At 43.7% G+C, this 19,812-nt stretch overlaps 1 protein-coding gene across 10 annotated transcripts in view; it reads right to left on the bottom strand.

The window, feature by feature from the left end:
• FOXP1 (forkhead box P1) overlaps positions 1–19,812 on the bottom strand; it is a 380,386-nt gene that overhangs the window by 188,568 nt on the left and 172,006 nt on the right. Inside the window, exon 1 of one of the 10 annotated variants that reach the window (XM_051788673.1) lies at positions 10,240–11,024. The exons of 8 other annotated variants lie outside the window; for them this stretch is intronic. The gene's annotated coding sequence lies outside the window, so the exon portion shown is untranslated. Of the gene's footprint in view, positions 1–9,092; positions 9,239–10,239; positions 11,025–19,812 lie in introns of those variants that run through there. One more of the 10 variants, XM_051788671.1, reaches the window with a different exon arrangement.

Genomic DNA, 19,812 nt, shown 5'->3' with positions numbered 1-19,812 from the left:
ATTCCTCTGAAGAACTCAGCCACGAGACTGTTTTTTTAATTATTATTTTTGAACGGAATATTTACATGTCTTACTCTAAATAGGCTCTGGCATTTCTGCAAAGGGACCAACTGTGTGACCTCGGCGGTTTTGAAGAGTGATGGGATCAGTCCAGCTGCCCTCGCCTTTGCTCTGGAGAGGCCTCTGTAGCAAGGCAGGCAGACCACAGGGAACGGCTTCAGGAGGCACAGGCCCTTACAAATACGGTATTTTCTCCAAGGAACCAGGAGGGAAGAAGATGGCTGTGGCAAAAAGGCCAAGGAACAAGAGAAGTTCCTGGGCAAGACCCAGAGAGGGGAAGCCAGGGTGAGCCCAGCCTGCAGAAGGGTTTACGTTCCCTTTGAAGAGAAATATTCAGGCTGTCAGGTAAAACCGAGGATCTAACCTGTGGGAGGACAGAAGATGCTACCTTGAAGAATCTGACTATTACAGGATTAACAGCTACAGTCCCTCCCTCAGAGGACACCGAATGCCAAAATCTGGCCTGAGGGTTTTAGGTGGTGAGGTTTGTCCAGGCGTGTCAGTAGGAACTCTACAACATACAGAGAAGAACACTGTCCAAACCTGTATTATCTAAACATAGGTGTCTCTAAAATACTAAACATTTCTTTTAGGGGATAAGAAAAAAACAGAGAGAAATACGAAGCCAAAATAGACACATTTCTTTTGGGAGTAAAACGTGCCCCTCAAACACTTGAATTCTACTGTACAATGTATTTATACCATGTTTAAGAAACATTTGTCAAGCATACAAAAATCCCCAGAAGTTCACTGTCACACAGCTTAATTCCTTATATTCTGCCTACATGCACATATAGGGCCAGTTTGTTAGGGGGTGGAGGTGTGTAGCAAAGCACAATCTAGCGAGACATGACACCATAACGGTGAACAATAAAAGCAAGCGCAGCATATGTGCTGGACATTTGGTGAAAATAACCCAGCCACAGCTCCGACTTCGGTACATTTTCCTGTGCGGAAGTTGGTAATTCAGTTTCTGCTCTAATTCAGCTCAGCCAACAATTAAGTTGCTCACAATCTCCCTGATCATTATTTATTGGAGAATTCTGATATTCTAGGAAATATATCTTTACTTTTCAATGCTGTTTTTACATAGAGCCCAAGAAGCTGAAATCTGGGGATTTTCTTCTTTTCCTTCTCTTCATCTTTAAAGTTTTTTTCCCCCATCTAGATGCTAGGATTTTCCCTGGCTCTAAGTTCTGAAATTGTAGCAATAATTATATTTCCTATTTTATTACTTGTAATTGCCCCTTTGATCAGAATCCTATGCCATTTAACCACATTTATATGGTCATCCTGCACATGGGTTCTAAATACAGAATGAGTCGTTTTCTAAGGGAAGACTACAGGAGCTGGGTTTCCCTTTACTGCACACACATGGAAACTCATACATTTGGCACCAATTTAGCTTATTATCATTTCATTCTTCCTTTTCATATTTGTTTCATTGTAAAAGCAATATAAAACTCCACATTCACTGGGAAAGACTGCTCATTCCTTAGTATTGGCTTCCTTCATCCAGCCTGTAGCAAATCCACCCTAACTCAATCTTGCCTTTGCAAAAGGACACACCAACAAACACATGAAATATCCCACAGCTGGCAGAGCTGAACTGTGGGTCTCTAAGCTTTGCTGATCACACACTGCAAGCCTTACCTCAGTGTGAAGCCTAGGAAACTTTTCATGCATAGCCCTTTTGTTCCTCCCACTGTCCAAGAGTTTGCAAAGACACAGACCAGCCTCCCCAGCTGGCAGACTGCCTCCAGGGAGGGCTCTCTCACACAGGCCTGTGCAAGAAGGACAAGACTGGCTGCCTCATCTCTGACAGCTCTGGCCTTGGCCACCAAGCACACAGTTGTTGGAGCCACATCAAGAAGCTCTCCTTGACTGTGGCTGCCCTTTGTGCACCGTATCTCAACAGCAGAAGAGCACAGTGCCCTCACCCCAGGTAAAACAGAGGACGGTTGCCAGGGGCCATATGGCTCCTAATAATGGTAAAAACCTGACAGACTCCAGAGAACTCAGACCTGTTCTTGATTTAGGCTACGCACCTGAAAGCAGCATTTGTTTCACTCAGCTTCCTCAAAGTGATGATCTCAGGAACCTATATAACCAGCCCAGGTCAAGAATTTGCAGTTCTTCAGAAAAAAGAACATGGACTTCTGAAAGGCCATCCTTAGGAAAGTGTTTTATTTGGAGGAGAAGCCAATGTGAAGCCAAATTCAACACAATCAGAGCAGAAGACTTAGACCTGGAGCAGGCAGACATCACAGGGAAGAGCCAGTGATGCCACAGTATGTGCCTACCTACACTGCTTGCTCCCTGCAGCCCCCAGCGGTGCTGGGGGATAACAGGAGCAAAGGAAGGGGCTGAGTGCGTGGTTCATCCCAAGTCCTTTTACTTACAAGCTTTGCTTGAGAGACTTCATTCTTCTGCTTAAGCATATTTGTTCTATGTGTTTTCATCACATTGTTTTGTCTGCTTAGCCAGTTTAGACAGACATTCACATTCTCCAGTCACAGGAAAAACTGCTGCTGGAAGGGGGTACTGCAGCCAAAAGAACTAAAGGTTTAAAGATTAAAGAAACCCTAACAGCTACTTGACTTGTACTATTTTGTGTACACTCAGGACCAGTAGCAACAAAGCAGACTCACCTGGACTCCTAAAGCATCACCCCTTCCAGGACACTCTTTAGGTGAGCCAGTCACCTGCCACTGGGAACTGCTATAGGAGGCTCCCTCATCCTAGAAAAGCAGAGCATCTGTGGCTACTCCCCAAGGTTTCTCATCACAGATACCTGTCCACCATCTACAGCCATGAAAAGATGTGTTTACAAATAGGAACAAGCTGGCACACATGGGAACAGGGCATCTTTACACTCCAAAACTTCAAGTCAATTTGGTTCAGTCAAACTTGAAAGGGGCAGCAGCTTGGCACTTGGGGTAATTTCAGTGACAGAAAACTCTTCTCCTTAGCCACTGGTAAATACAATCACAAATTCCTAGTCCTTTTTCTGTGGATACCAATAGGAGACTATGCTGAAAAACACCACAGAGATAGAGATCAGAGGTCTATTTTTGTTTCTATGTCTTGACGACCATGACTTTGATGGGGTAAGTATATTGACATATAATAAATTACTCTTTAATATGTTGTAGTTCTACAATTCTAGAGACAGGTTTGGTGGCTTTGCTCTCAACCACATTCCTGTAAAGAAACACTTGTTCTGCTGGAAAAGGGTAAGAACAAAGCTGTTTGTAAACAAAGCTGGAAAAAGGAGAAATCCATCTCCCACAAAGCTCAGAACTCCCCGAAATAATTTTCTGCAGAGAGCTACCATTACTCAAGGTGAAAAATTTCTTTAAACCCAGCAATCCTGAATTACACAGAATGCTCAAACAGGGCTGCACAGTACTGCTCTGAACTGGTATCACTTTTAATTTCCCACCTGATTGGGTTGAAAAGGTTCATATGTTGGAAAGTGTGGCAGGAGAAACTTACTGAAAATTGCAATCCAGGATCAGATTAAAGAGCAAGGATGATAAAGGGAAAATCTTCTTCATAAATGAGTTTCTTTATCCAGAATAAACTCAAAAGGTCCTGTGAGGGGAGGAAGGATATGTGTTTCATTAGGACAAAGAGAGTAGGGAAAACTGTGCCTGAAAACTCCTTCGTGAAGACAACTCATACAAACATGGCTTCTTTAAGGGCAAGGTATTGAAACCACTTTGGAAAAAAAATACTTTTATCTCCCAAGAAGATTTAACACTGAAGTCCTGCACAGCACGCCGCATCACCATTACATCCACAAAACACTAACAATCTCCAAAAGAGAGTCTCCCAGCCCAATTCCCAGTCCATCCTATTGTCATTGCCTGCTTGGGACAGAAATCCCTCCATGATCCGGGAGAGACATGCTCAGCATACCCATTCCTAGAGAAGCTGAAGACAAGACACCTCTTTTACAGCCTATGACAGCCCAGAGCAATGGATACATTATCTTTAGGAGGAAGACAAAGGGTAGAGCGATAGGGGTACCGCTTAAATAACTGAAGTCAAGAACTCTTTTTTTCAGCCTTTAAAGGCTGAATTTTTCCAACATTATACTATATTATTTCTGACCTTCTGGAGTCCCTGGGGAGAACTTGTTCTGCATTGCCCTGTGCTGTGAGAAACCCTTTAGCTCTCTATGCCCTGGGTGGAGTCAGCTTGTACCCAGTTTCATCAGCAACCTGAATAGCTCCGGGCTCTGAGCACAAAGGGCAAGGGAATGGCTGCTGGGTTTTGTCTCCTGTGTGCACTCATGTACAAACCCAATGTCTAGTGTGACAGCCTCAGAGAAAGCACTGGGGAAGTCTTTCCTTTTCTGGACACATTTTGCTTCAGAAATGGGCCCCAAGATTTGACACTGCACTCTGATGTAGTCCACCCTAAGGAAGTGGATGGCAGGTATCACCCTCTTAGCTCTGGTGTTATGGGCAAAAAGCAAAGGCTCTGTGAAAGCCAAGACCACGTCATGCTTCGTGTTTGTACTTGTCTCCACGGATGCTCTTCCTCTCACCAGCCATGCGTAGAAGAGATGTAGGAGAACTGAAATCCTACATGTCATCATACTTGGTGGACCAGTGGGCTTGTTGGGAATGATTCCTGTGGTTTTGACCCAGAACTAGGAGGTACAAATTCAACAGGGCAGTTAGATCACCATCATGCAGCACCTCGCTGCAGCATGGCCCAGCCAGCGCTCGTGCATGGTCAGGATACCATGGAATGGCTGCTGGAAAACAAGATGGCATGTGAGAAATGCAGAACTGAAACCAAGAGTGGGCGACAACCATAAAAACCGAAGTCTCATTAAACTCTGGACAGTTGGTAAGTGAGGACCATCCCACCTGAGTGCTGTGCTCCGTACGGGGCGTGGGCAGGGGTGACGCACGTGCTTTGGAAATCAGCGGTTCTTACACTGCTCACCCAGGAAGTTATTAACTTGCATGTTTGTGGGCAACTGCACAAGCTATTTTTGGTCATGGGACCCTGTGTAAGGAAAGGATTGCAAGGTTTTAATAATCATCTTTAGTTAACTTGGTTACCCACACAACAATGACTTTCTGAGAGGCCAACTGCTGCGAAAAACTTGAGACGGGCTTTACTTCCAGAGGTATTAAACTATGAAAATATCTAACCATAATAGTAAGCAGCTATAAAAAGAGCCCTGTTTATTTCACATGATTTCTTTGTATGCCACAGTGTTATGAGAATACTTCAGCTCAATGACAACATGGTAAATTGGAAAAGATTAACTATTTAAGTCTGCACTTACACAGTTCATTTTTGCTTGGTGTCGGTGACTGTTCTCCTTTCCCAACCCAAGATTTCACCAGTATCAGCAGGCACAACAACATTCTTACAAATTTAAATACGAAATTAACCTGATACTAAGGTCAACTCATGTAGGGAGCACGAGAGGAGAAACTGGGGAATAAATTAAAAAAACAAACAACAACCCAACCAATAATGCAGACTTCAGTTCTGTGTTGCTGTACATCATGCAGGTAGATCTGGAGATCACATACCCAATCTGAGAAATAATCTGGTATCTTTATAATATTGCAAATTGTATCCAGTAACTTTTCTGCAACAGTGGAGTATCACAGCATATCCTACCCAGAAGGTCAAACGTTGTACTACAGGGCTATGATGGTGTTTTACCTCATTCCTGAGAAATGCCATGAGGCCTTATCAAATCCCATTCTCTATTTAGGGTAACCAAGAAAAAGGGGGAAAAAAAACCAAAGATTGCATTTGTTTCTGGGAAGACCCACACCGCTCCATGGAGAGGACACTTCCACCCTTGTTAATCCCAGCTTCTTAAAGCAACACTCAGTAAGATAATGAATCCTTTAAATGTTACATCTTGTGTCTTGCATTATTGTGGTGCAGCAACTCTCCACATCAAACAGTCATCAGCACTATTACAAAGTGGGCTTATAAGAGACTGGCTGAAAAGGCGCTGTGTGAAAAGAAGTGGAAAATTAAAGCTGAAGCAGTCGAAGAAAGGGCTTAATTTACTGGCATGTACAGTATGCAAATGAGATTACTCTCAGCTTAACTGCATCATTTATGTCCATAATAACGGCATCATCATTACAGGGCTCAAATTAAATTACACCATAATTAGCATATCAAAGTGATTGGTTAAAGTTTAAAACAAATACCCAATTTTGTTAATGAACAGCTGTAATTGTCATGTACACTTCAATGAAAACTCCCTAAACAAATATATGTTTTAGAACAGAGAAAGATTTTGAAGCAGACAGGTCTGTGGCAGAGGTAAATTGCCTAAAAAAGAATGACACAGACTATTCTATTAATGTTAATATATGCTCATCGTTTTCAGGTAATAAAACATTCTATCAAAACAAGCCTTCGCCTCGCATTTTTTGCCTCTCAAACTCCACCACCACACCGGGAAGTGTCAGCAGGAAGAGATGCCGGCCGTGCCCAGCCTGCCCCACGCACACGTGGAGAGGGGGAGGAAGGAGGAGGAAGAAGAAGAGGATGTCTCGCTAACTCTACCCTGTAGACCAGGGCTGGAGTAAGCTGATGACATGATAACACATTAGGCTGCCTACAATTCAATTTACTCTAATCTAATCACATCTACGCAGCAGTTCCAGAGGTGGAACTGCACCAGAGAAGTTTTTGCTGTTCTTGTCTCATTAAAATAAATAGGGAGGTGGGACCGGAGGGTTTGTCACTGTCAGCCTGACAGCCAGCGACACATTTCCAAAGATCCATCACTACAAATGTACACAGCAAATATACAGTTAAAACACTCCTCAGGCAGAATGAGCTTTAACAGGGGAGCAAGTCTGCTCTGTGGTATTTTAACAGTACAGGTGAGCTCTACCACGCTTGGTGTTGGCAGGAACCACAAGGGGACCAGGCCAAAGAAGCCCGGTGTCACCTCACACACATGGGGTAATATAATCCCTCTACATCCCCCAAAAATATTCACACTGATATATTTGCTTATGTATTACCCGATACTATAGGATGCGACATGGGGAAGTATATTTTGTGCTAAAATTGGGAATGCACTTTCAAATATACTTAACAAGGAAATTGAATGTCTTATTAAATCCGTATTATCAAAACACTGTTCAAAAATTTAAAGAAAGTAGCTTTTCATTTTATTCATCGAGGAATCCATTAAAGCCTAAGCTCTGAAGTAGTATGTAAATTATGTGCCTTTCAAGGTAGAGCTAGGGCAAATTCACTCCATCAACTAATGATGAACCTCATTATGTGCAGGGAGTATTCATAATGAGGAAACAAGCCACCCGCCATTCCATGTTCTAACATAAATCCCTGTAAAATGTGAATATCTCCACGTCTAATTAAAGGCTACTAATTCCTATCATCCCCTACACAGCCCAAAAAGCAAAAACTAGAAATGTGTTTAAAAAGAAACCCTTTGATTTTACAAAACACATTTATTTGTGTTTACCATTCATGAGTTGCAATGTATTTTCTTTTTTAGAAAAATAAATCCCAGCGTTATAGAATAAAAGTTTGAGGGTACAAAAGTTTATTTACATTATCTGACTTGGTCTTACATTTTAAAAAGAGTTTCTGATTAGCACAGGTCAGGCTGCACAGCTTGAGAGAAGAATAAATAAAAAAGTAGAGAAAAGAAATCTCCAGGAATATGTAAGAAATATTTTAGTGTTAAAAAAAAAAGAGGGGGAGGAAAAAAAAAGAAGGAAAGAACAGTTTTGCTATCGAGGTTTGCTCTGGAACTAAGACTTCCTAAAAAAAAATAAATCTGGAGATCTCATAATAACTGGAGAAGGCAGGCAGCAGAGGCAGGAAGAGGGAGAGCCAATTAAGCAACCGAGCACACAACAGGTATTTAAAAGATTTTTTGAATGATACTCAATTTAGGAAGGAGCTGCTTCCCTTCCAAAATCCCGTAAGAATTAGGGATTGAAGACAACACTGCTTAATGCAGGCTGGAAGAAAAGTGCTCTTCCACAGACTTACCTAGATTTGATATTTATACCTACAAGCGCAGCGTCCACTCCTACGATCAAAACCATATCTCTTATTAAGTTACATAATACCCATCCTATGCATCGCTTTGAATTCATTTGCTCCTGCACTGAATTATGGATTTGTTCTCTGTACTTCCCGGCACAGAAGTGGACAGGTTTGCCACCTCCCCTGAACAGAAGACGCATCACTGTTTCTTTCTTACTGCTCTGTATTAATATTTTCCTACGTGTTCAAAACAAACCGAGAAGCACAGCAAAACCTGAGAACGTTTCAGTTTGGAGAAGAAAAGCATCCACCGAAGCTGAGCAACATACAGGATTAAAGAAGAATAAAAAAAGAAGAAAAATAATGGCATAAAGGGCTGGTTTAAAGCAACGTGATAACTCCTCGCAGGGCACGGAAGCACTTGGACAGTCGCAGAAAAGGCTGTGGTACCTTCGGATTATGTCAACCGAAAAGTTGAAATCCTCGTGTAAAAATACCCCTCACGTCTCATCCCTAGAAAAGCTTATTTAGGATTCATAGAAATTCATAGCCGCTAAGAGGAATATGTGCACATAAAAATCACAAATGCAAAAAAAAAAAAAAAAAAAGAGGAAGAAGAAAAAATAAATATTTAAAAGAATAAAATAAAGCACACAGATTAAACTATTTTAGCAACGCAGTTTTCTAGAAATAGCTGGGCATTTTACGGGGGGAGGGGAGATGGCGGGGGGGGGGGGGGAGGATCCGGCTTCTTTAAGTTGCATAAAAATAAAACTACGCTGCGCTGCTCCCCTGCCCGCCCCGCGGCTCCGCCGGGCTGTGCCGGTGGGGTGGCGGTGCTGGGCTGGGTTGTTTTTTTATTTTTTTTTTATCCCCCCCCCCCTCCTCTCTCTCTCTCTCTCCTTCTCCTTTTAGGTCAACCAGTCATGCACTGGGAAGACAACCCTCCAAAAATAACTTGTCCCTCCCCCGGAGCGCGGAGTTGAACAACCTACCTTTGTTCTGGCGCTGCAGATAAGAAGCGGCTCCGCGGCGGGAGCCGCCGCCGCCGCGGCGCGGGGCGGCCCGGGGGGCTCGGCCGGCGGCACCTGGGGCAGCGCCGGCTGCGCGGCCGCGGAGCTCCCGCCGCGCCCCGTCCCGGTCCGCGGGCACCGCCGGGAGCCGCCCCGCCGCCCCCCCAGCCCCGCCGGGCACCGCCGCGCAGGTTACACACGGCGGGGGCCGGGTGCCGGGAAGGAAGAGTTCGGCAGGATTTATTTGACACTTATTTTCCGGGCAGCCCTTTTGTGGAGTTGCGCCGTTTGTTTCTTATTGTCTGAGCAGCAGTTGGAAGCGTCTCCCCGAGGGGGCCCCTCAGCCCGGCTCGGCCGCTTTGACAGGGAGGTAACCATATTAGGATGTGTATGGCAAAGTAAACAATAACAGAGTTGCAATGAAATGGAATTTTTTTTTTTCCTTCCAGCTAATGGTGTTGGTGTCAGTCCTGTTTTTAGCCTTTTCCCACTAGTTTTGTTTTCTGGCTTAAACGGCCCATCTCTTTTAAAAAATTTTAAAAAAATACATTAAAAAAAAATAAAATGAAAGAAGGGGGAGGCAAAGGGGGGTGTGAAGGGGAGAGGCAAGTGGTACCAGCTTCCCAACTGCTCACTGCGAGGCTGCTGCAAATGTTTTGGGTAGCAGTGGGGAGAGGGGAGAGAGCACTTTTAACATCCAAATAAAGACATGTCAGTTTAATCATTGGAAAAAAAATACAATAACTCCCGCATGCATTGCCGAGACCCATGGTAGAATGAGGGAGTGAGCGGGGACAGGGAGGACAGGCACTAAAATTGCAATTTTGAAAGAGGGGGCAAGTAGATTAGAAAAGTCCAGTCGCATTTTGCACAATCGCTGTGAACTGGTGGGATGAGCTAAGTTTTGTGCAAACCCCTGCAAGTCTGCTGGCTTTAAAGCTTTGAAATCACTGCTTTTACAGGATAGAGCACTTTAAGCAAATTGTAAAATGCAGGTGTCAAGTTATTCGGTTTAATCAGAAACAGAGCTCAGAGCAGCCGCCATGCAAAGGGTCCCCTACCAGCACAGTCGAGAGAAAAGTTCTGCAGCAAGAAAACTCTCCCAAGTCAAACAATGTTATTTTAATACCTCGATTCCACGTCCTAAGCAAATCACCAAGAACAACAAGTGTAGCATCTCCTCGCAGCGAGGGATGAGGCAGCCGCTGGCAAGCGCTGCATGCCGAGGCTCAGCACTACAGCCAGCCTGCGAGGGGATCACAGCTAGAAGATGAAACAAGTTTACACGTCTTGGTGACGGCAGATTGGGGCAGCTCTCTGGTACAACAGTCCCACACAAGCTGTTGAGCTGTCTGCACCACCAGTGAGCATCCTCTGCCGCTCAACGGCCGGGAACATGGAGCGCGCCTCTGGAGAGGGCTGACGGGGATCGCTGATGCTCCCAGCCCGTACCAGGCACCAGTGTGATAAGAGACGCCACGAGGAGAGGTTGAAGGTAGATAGGCAAACAAAGTTGCTATGAGATCACATGCTTAATTTAGAACAAAGGCAATGTTTCTCTGACAAATATGATGCACACTTACCCTGCCAAATTCGCTTGTACTCGGCTAATCCACAGCGATCAGAACACCAGTGTTGACATCTAATGGTACCTGCAAGCATCTCTCAGCCTTTCCACATGGCGTAACCCTGCCCTGTTAACACGCTTTAAATTTTTCAACCATCTTGTTTAACCTAAATATCTATGAAATTACACAGCACGTTACTCATCTGTGCTGCGTGCGACTCCCCCCCAACAAAAATAAGAAGTTAACTTAACACGCTGATATCAAAATCAATAAATCACACGACCAAGTAGCAGTTCAAAAGTTCAAAGACATGATGGCCAGTTCACTACGTCGCAGCACTCAACCAATAATAACTCGACTCCATCACTCCTCATAGTATAGACAATTTCATGGCATCATTTTCATTAGCCTGTCTCACTGAAAATTGCTAGCTATTTATGTATACGCTAAAATAAATTAGCCATTTCATCGAGCACTGTGATTCTTATAAAATACATTAACACAATACTCAATTTTCCAGTTGGAGTAAATAAATAAATCAATAAATTCAATACAGAGTAATTTTTTTTTTTTATTGTGAAGCTTCAGCTCTCAGCATAAGTGTTTTTATTGGGTTTATTTGTTTCAATAAAAATTGAAATGGGCCAGTGATCTTAGCAGTAAGATCTGAGGGAAAAAAAACAAACAACCCAGCCCTATCTAATATTAACAAAGTATGCTGTGCAGTTCAGCCAACTGGTAATACATAATTTTTGGTCAAAAATCATTTTCATTACAGTTATTAAACAGCCACTCGATTTTGAAGAGTTCTTCTCTCCCCTCATGACCCTTGATGAGGAGGGGCAGCATTTTGCAGCCCAGGAATAAGCCCCTGGGCTCCCCTGGAGGGGGCTCAGGTCCTGCCCAGCTCATTCCGCTGGGCTGGGGGCAACCTCATACCTGATGATCTTGGTGCTTTCATGGAGAAACCTGGCATGGAAAAGTTACCAGCACTCATGTTCACTATTTTTAAGCACTCACTGAATATTACATGGCTGTGGGTAGGGGCATTTGGCATCAAGGATAAGATGGCAGGACGGGAGGATAAGGAAACATGGGAGAAGAGTTCATGGACATCTCAAGAATTAAATCCTTGAAGAGAGCTGTTGACTCTGGCCCTGTAGGTCTGTGTCACCCCATAACACATGGCCAGTAGATCACAGGCTATTTGGTGATGACATCCTAATGGTACAACTCAGTGCATCCTTTGGGGACCTCAGATGCAGCTCACAGCAGCTCATGCTCTACAGAGATGCACTCAGGCAGTTCCTCCCCCTGCCTTGGGTCAAACACTCATCATGTCAGGACTGGGAAACAGGACGATTCAGAATTTGGCCCAGCAAAATGCTCATACACAGGCAAGAACCCAAACTGCCCCAGTCCACCTGCAACAGTAACAACAGAGCAACAGAGGTGACCCACCAACCCTCCAACAGTGTCATGGTCCCAGTAACACAGCGCTTCTCTGCAAGTCTAACGCTTCCATAACAAACCATCCACCTGCTCAGTGATGAGGACAAGAATCTGTAGGGAACCAGGAAGAAATAAAATACACCCCTTGTGACACGAATCCGCTCTCAGCGGTGAAAAAACAAATGTATTAACTAACATGTACCATGTAAGCCTATAATGGCTCAACATAATTCCTTTAGAAAGGCTGCCTGTGAATAGCACACTTTGCAAACTGCTTGGTGCTAATAGGAGGGTACTTTTTGTTCATATTCACTCTTTAACCTAATCAGAAGAAAAGTAAATATCAGGTCCCAATTTTAATGACTGCCTATAAATAAAAGCTTTTACGCAAAATGCACAGTTTGCAAAGATAACGATTTTAAGTATGATGTCACTAGTGACCTCCTGAACTACATGGCACATGTCAGACAGACGTCTGTTTCTTAAATTGCAGTAATAAATTAGTAGCCACAGAATCAGTTCTGTCAAGAAAACGTGAAGCTTTCCTATTGAGATAAAAGTTTAATGACTGTTTCAGTTCAGGTTCGTGAGTTAAGATTACTATTGATGAGGGGGACCAATGTAGAGACACTACATCTCCCTCCTCTTCCTCTCACTCCTGTGCAGTATTAGTTCACCCCAACAGGATCCAAGGCTCTGACACACATGGAAGGCTTTCCTCTAACTCGACACTGATTAGAATATTAGTATTTTTAAATATGATACATGCATACTTGTACAGGTGTGACCACTAACACCATCCAACGTACCACGTCCCATCTCAATTACCTTGTTTTCAGTTACCAGTGAATTTGTCCAATTATAACCTTTTGCACTGAACTCTTCCCTTGCTGAGTTCTGTCACTGGCAAAAAAACTCAATCCAAAAGTCCCAAGGTACTCCTGAAAACAAGGAACACCCTGACCTACCATGGTGAGCATCCCTGATCACCACCTTTTGGATAAGCCACCAAACTCCCACACATTGGAGCACAGACATGAAAACATGCAGGTAAAAGACTTTAGTGGGAGGTAGGTGGGTGGCACCATTCCCCACCTACTGCTTCTTGCTCTTCATCTCTGCCCCCCAGCCGGCAGGCAGGGGTACAGGAAGCCACCTGATTTGAATAGAGAGGAGACATCACCAGCTCAGGAGGCAGGAAAATGAGCAGACAGGGACAAGGAGGCCAAAGAAATGAACCATGACTGCCTGAGCATGTCACTTATCTCATACTGAGGGTTGGTTACATTTCCTATCCATTACAGAGAAACTAGAGAGTTTAGTCCAGTTTGGAGCATTTTTGGAGGCCTGAAGCTTGGCCATCCTGAGATCAAGTTGTGTAGGTATACCCAAAGCAAAATCCCTGACTAGAGGGTGACCTTCCTCCTCATTTCCACATCCCTAAAACGTTGAAAATCCTAAGGTTGCTTTGGCTAACTGGCGTTGTGTGTTCACACACTGCCAGGCAGTATCTACTTCTCTAATAACTTTCTGAGTAACAGCTGCAAGGCCTTCATGGAAGGTTCTGGATATAGAAAACTTCAGCCCAACAGGGTTGGCTTTTAGTCATATGGGGAACAACAAGGCTTTTTCAACAAGAGGCGTGGGTCACTCTAGAAGAGTGACCTGCATACAGCACTGGTAAAAAAGCTTTATGCCAAAAAACACCCCAATATGAACATAACTATGTAATGAGTTCCATGCAGGAGGGAGTAATTCACTGCCAAGGCTTTCCACATCTGACTAAGGGGTCCATGCCCTTCAGCAAACAAAGGCACATTGCCTTTTCCTCCTTTCATTTTCTCTAAAAGATAAAACCCAAAATACCCCTCACCGCCCCTGTTGCCCCAGCTGACCTGCCCAACTCTGCAGGAGGGTGCAGGCAACACCTTGAGTGCAGCACACGGTCCTTACAAGTTGTGTGTGTCCCGCCTGGGAAGGGCAGGGCAGAGCCCTGTGGTGCTGCTGGGCCGTGCAGAGGCTCTTCTGCTCCAGTGCTCACAAAGATTTCTCGCCGGGCAGAGCTCCGGAGGAGCTTGAGCTTATGATAAGCAACAGCATACTTAACAGTTACATGTTACCGTTCATGATAATGCAATATTTCATTTGGGTGATTTAGAAGTCCCTCTTGACCAACTTACAGTGAGACACCAAACGCTTCATCAATCACAACCATTTTTATTCACAATCCAGTGCAAAAACTACAGGGAGAGTTGAATTTTCAGCAACTCATTGGGGAAGGGATTGCTACTAGCTCTGAAAATCCTCCTATCTCACCAATTTTTATGTTAGATTCAAATATATTTTCTTTCTAAGCAGCATTCCATTTTCCTGCCTCTCTCTGCCGCGTTTCTTATCGTGGTAGGGTGAAAGAGTATCCAATTTAATATCTGTTTTGCAGGACAGGAGATTTTTTCATATCTTATGCACTAAGGAAAGCTGCAGGGGATGGCTTAGCAGGCTGAGCATCAGGTTTTAAATACCTAGACTCCCCGGAACCACAGATCCCATCAGGTCGACTGAGCCCTTCATGTTTCTGGGGTAGATAAATTAAGTGTCACGCTGTTTACTTTGTCAGGATCTGTTCAATGAGGCCTCTGCAGTAAAGGTCCTGTCTGTTCTGCATGGAGCTGAAGGTTAAAGTCTTGTGGTTAAGACACAGCACCAGGTGACATCTTGATCTTACTAGCTCTTAATGGCAATTCTGCCATTTCTGTTAAGAAAGACAATTCAGAGATCTGCTCCCAAAACTTGCCGTAACGTTACCGGGTGACTGAAATTATTCAACGGCTTATCTGCCTCGATTTTGGTGACTGTAAAAGGGAAAAAAAATACATCTACACCTCCCAGATGTTTAATTCATAAGTTATACAAAACTGTCAGATCTATGGATGACAGAAGAGAGATATTCATCATTTTTACAGCCTGATTTCTGTGGCTGGAGGTAACCCTATGTTTCTGCAAAGTCATACCCTCTTCCCACTCCTCTGCACCACACGGAAGCAGTGGCCAAGCCCACAGTAATGGTTCACAACAGAAGCTTTTTAGAAAGAAATTGCTGGAGAGCAGCAGTGCAAAATAATCAGGAAAGACAAAATGTTAATAATAACAGTCACAAAATCAGATTTGACGGCCATGTGCAGAGGTGCACACCCATTCTCACATACACAAAAATCTCCTCAACCTTGGACACTTAAGAGAGGCCCCTCCATCTCCAAAAGGTCTGATTCATGGAGAACAGATTCAGTGTTGAAGAAAACAGGATGGTTTGAGGAGAGCAGCTGGAAATATGCACTGGGAACCTATTCCTGGCCTTATTCTTTCCTTCTCAGTTACCATTATTTTAATAGATTTAGATACAGGGAAGATTCTGGGAAAAGTGGGTGAATGGAAATAAAATGTAACAATAGAAAAAAATTGAGTTCTTCAACATAATTTCCCTTTTAAGCAGAAATTAAGCAGAAAACATATTTCCTTTTGCATTGGTTAGGGAAAGGACTGTCTTTTGATTTGTTTCCACAAGAGCTGACAGTACACATTCCCTGCTTAGGGTACTAGAAATAATCATTATCACTCCAAAAATGTGTGTTCTGACGACGTACCAAACGTTAAATGTGGCTGCTGGCTGTACTGGCTGCAATTCCTTCTCAGGTGGTTTAGCACAACTCCCACATTTTTCCTCCCAAACTACCCAAGAACCTGCTGGAGCTCCAGCTTACGGACATTTCGGGGCTGGAGTAAGTGACAAGGAACAGTCCTTCAGCTCTATTTACACATTATCACATTCAAACTGTTTTTCAATGGTTTTGGCTAACCAGTGAACACAGTATCGAGCCATTTTTTGAAAACACCTAATATTCAAGCTAAGATATCCAATATTGCAAAGATACTATTTGCACTGCAGAGGGGAAAACTTCATCAAGGAAAGGAACCAGACAAGTAAGTCTGGGTAAGGCCTTTTTTTACTGCAGTGCTTTGTACATTTGTTTCTTAGAGGCACGGCAAAGACCTTTAGAAAAGGTGATCAAGATATTCCCTGGCAAACCTTTGCAAATCAACCAAACTCAACCCAACCAGCAGAAAGTGCTACAAAGAACAAGGACTTTGCCCAAAATCCATCTATTGATCCTGGAATCTCAGTATCCATAAGTTTTCAACACCTTGGTTAAGGATGTGCAGTTCTGCCCTACATATTCCAGCTGTGGCAGGGGACAGAGCTAAAGGAAAAAAAAACAAGGCAGGCCAGGGGATGGCTGTGGAGTAAAACTAAACCTGTTAAAACAGTTTCTCTTCCAAAACTGCTTTAAAATAATTATTACAGCACCTTGTTAGCCTGCTCTTTAAAGTAAGTTGGACAAGAACATAAACAAACACCTGACCAAATTTCTGTCACCTACAAAGCCCTTGCAAGGCGGTTGGCTGGGAGATGTGTCTCCACACAGAGGAGAATGTCTCCACTCACAGAACATCATAAATCCTTAAGGAAAAAAGGTGGGAGCAAGAAGATGGAGGTGCATCACTCTCCCAGACATACATCTCTTGGCCCTGGGGACACAGAGTCAGTGCTGCAGCTCTGCCCTTCCATCTTTCTCAGCTCAGTCTAAGGAGATGCCCTCCATATTCCCACCTGCCCCCTTTGTGCTCTTTGCTGAGGAAAACTCAAGTGGCCCAAAGAGTTCCTGGTTGCTGCAGGCACTGACAGCTCTTTTAGCAAATAGGCAAATCCTTCATGTCCAGCATGTCCCTGAATGCACTGAACCATGTCCAGAGAACCTGGCTACAGGTCCCAGCTCAGGGAGTGAAGCAGAAAAAATAATCATTGGCCTTGACTCCAAGCTCCTGTTTCAGTGCTCCAAGTCACTAGTGGTCAGCAAGGAGACTTTCAGATGTGCCGGTGTGTTCAGAGGAAAAAAAGCTGGAATAAAAAGCAGGAGTCAGGGCTGTGCCTCCTATCCCAAGGGTGAGCCAGAATGCTCTCCCTGGCAGTGGGCTCCCAACAGGGCTCTCTGATGGCTGGTCACACCTGCTACTTCAAATCAACAAGCAAACCAAAGTGAAAAATGTAAAGGACAAGGTGAATTTTAGATGAAAGTGAAATATCCTTCCTATCAGGTCTGAGGGGTAGAGGATGAAACAGGATGGAACTGGTTTGGTTTAAAGCTGTAAAAGAATCACAGGGAGAGAGCACTTACGGAGAAATGTATTTTCATGTAAACTTTTATGCGGCCATCCCTTGTAGCTGGACATCAGGAAAGATGTTAATAAACATCATCAGGAGGACAAAAACACAGTAAAAAAAAGAAATCATACCACAAACCTATCTCTTCCAAGCTCTTCGAAATAGCTCTGCAGCTATATACTGCAGGGAGCCGAGCACACTCAGATACAAGTTTGCATCTTAAACGTAAGCACACATACATACAAACAAGGTTTTGCAGATATTTGTTAGCTGTACTACAAGATTTTCCAGGGCTGGTGCTGCAGCTTATGTTACCATGCTTTTATATAGCTGCAGATCAGCCCCCTAAGAAGCAGCCTTGGAGAGAAGCTGAAATAGTGACAGTTTGTGTTGCTGGGGATATTTCTGAGACGCAGTTGCTGTTTACTGTGTTTCTATTTCCAATCAAGCTGCAAAGTCCACCCATAAAACATGAGGAGGCATTTCTTTGGGTGTGGGACAGTGCAACACACACACAAGGAGGACAAGCTCTTCAGCTGCTATGCCTGGGCAGCGCTCCACCAAAATACTCTCGGTCTGATCTACAGCAGAGTATTTGGCCCATGAAGAAGAAAACTATATTCAAAGTCCCCAGTTACGAGGCTTCTCTCAGTATATATTTATGCACAAAGCTCAAATAATTTAATACCACGCCTCACTAATCATGTGAATGCACAATTCTTGCAGGGGCAAATGGTTCTTTTATCTCGTGCACCTCTTGTTCTCGGCTGGAAAAGGTGCCTCAGAATCTTACTGGCACTTTTAAAGATGGCATCTACCTATCTGTGGCATATACAGTCCAACGGGATTCATCGCAGACTCCCCAGGAGAGATTACCTATTCTACAAGGAGTCAAAAACTACTCCTAGTGATGGCAAACCACAGCCTGTGGCCTACTGGACAACCTCATTCGACTTCAAAGGAAAATTAACTCATACACTCTGGGGTGCGTTATCCTTGTTACACTCTTGTTACCCCATTAATGCTAATGGATGGACCAAGCGTAAGAAAAATGCTACAAACACCTAAAACAAGTCAAGAATATGCAAAAGCATATGCAAAGGGATCTAAAGAGCATTTCAACATAACACAGTTTCCTTCTTTATTCCTTTCCCTAAGAGCAAGAGGCATGCAGGATTGCAAAAACATATAATTTGCCAACAAATGTACAAACTACAGCTCATGAAAAATAGTGAAATAAAGACTCAAAATTCAAGGCCAGTACAAGTTCATAACATGAACTGGAGATCAGAAAACTGGCTCCTAAAGAAAAAAAAAAAAAAAGAACATAAATTCCATTTTTTCCTAAGAAAACTATTTCCTACCAACTTTGAAAACAAGAATGCCTCCAGTGATCTGACTGGGTTGTGATGGTTTTGGCTTGGCTCCCTTGCCCCTCCTCAGCTGAGTGGCTAAATGTGAGTCTAACCACGAGGTTCAGAGGATTGTCTTCTTTTTATTAACCTTCCACTTCGTGCTTCCAATTTTAGACAGCAGTAAAACCACCTTTCAGAAATTTCCCTTATTCTTAGTTACTCCTGAGGTGCGAGTTCATGTTTCTGTCCACATCTGTGATGCCAGACTATTGCAGAAGGACAACATTGAGTTAACATATTGGGGTTTGGCCTTTTTCTGCTTTTCTTCGGATTTTTTATTTGTTTTTTTAGAACCATCACAAGAGCAGTTCAATGGCTCCAAAAATGCCACTCTTGCCCAAATTTTGACACCTAGACACCAAATGAAATAGAGAGATGATCTCTTAGATGCAAGATTTACGACGACAACTTGCAACTGTCCGTTATGGTGGGGCAGTGTCATGACTAATTATTACCTTCGTTAGACACCCAGTGACAAGACAGGGCTGTCACCACAGCCCACCAACGCTTGTGAGGATGAAGTGAGATGGGGTGAGAACTGAAAGCGCCCTGACTGCTCCTGAAGAACCGTCCTCCTTCCAACCAGCTGCTCTTCCAAGCCACAGGACGCTTTCCAGCGTGGTTATGAGCTCCACCTCTGTCTGGGCCGTTCAAGATGAATCTTGTCTTTGAGCAAGTAAGAAAAATTCACAAGGGAGAAAATCAGATTTGGAAACTAAACGTTTTGTAATCTCCTGCCATGCAATTTGGCTTTCAGGCAAAATTCCAACCCTTTCAATAGCAAAACACCAGACAAATACACTGTCTTCTATCATCTCCTGGTGTATTAAGGCCAGAGTGTGATGTGATACCACACACATTTAAAAAGCTGTACAAGCAGAAGGGAGCGATGCACCCATGCACAGTGGTAGAGGAGACAGCAAACATACCACAGAAAAAATAAAACTGAGCCAAAATAACCACTTCTGTTACAACAAATCTATCTTCTTGTTCCCCTGCCGAATCGGGCATGGCTTTCCTGGCACAAAGAGTATCTGGGTGATCTGTGG

The sequence above is a fragment of the Manacus candei genome, unplaced genomic scaffold (genome assembly GCF_025592945.1).
Source record: "Manacus candei isolate 608988 ecotype Guabito, Panama unplaced genomic scaffold, ASM2559294v1 h1tg000025l, whole genome shotgun sequence".
Taxonomy (NCBI): domain Eukaryota; kingdom Metazoa; phylum Chordata; class Aves; order Passeriformes; family Pipridae; genus Manacus; species Manacus candei.
Note: the sequence above shows the minus strand (reverse complement) of the source record. Positions and strands in the feature narration are given on the sequence as shown.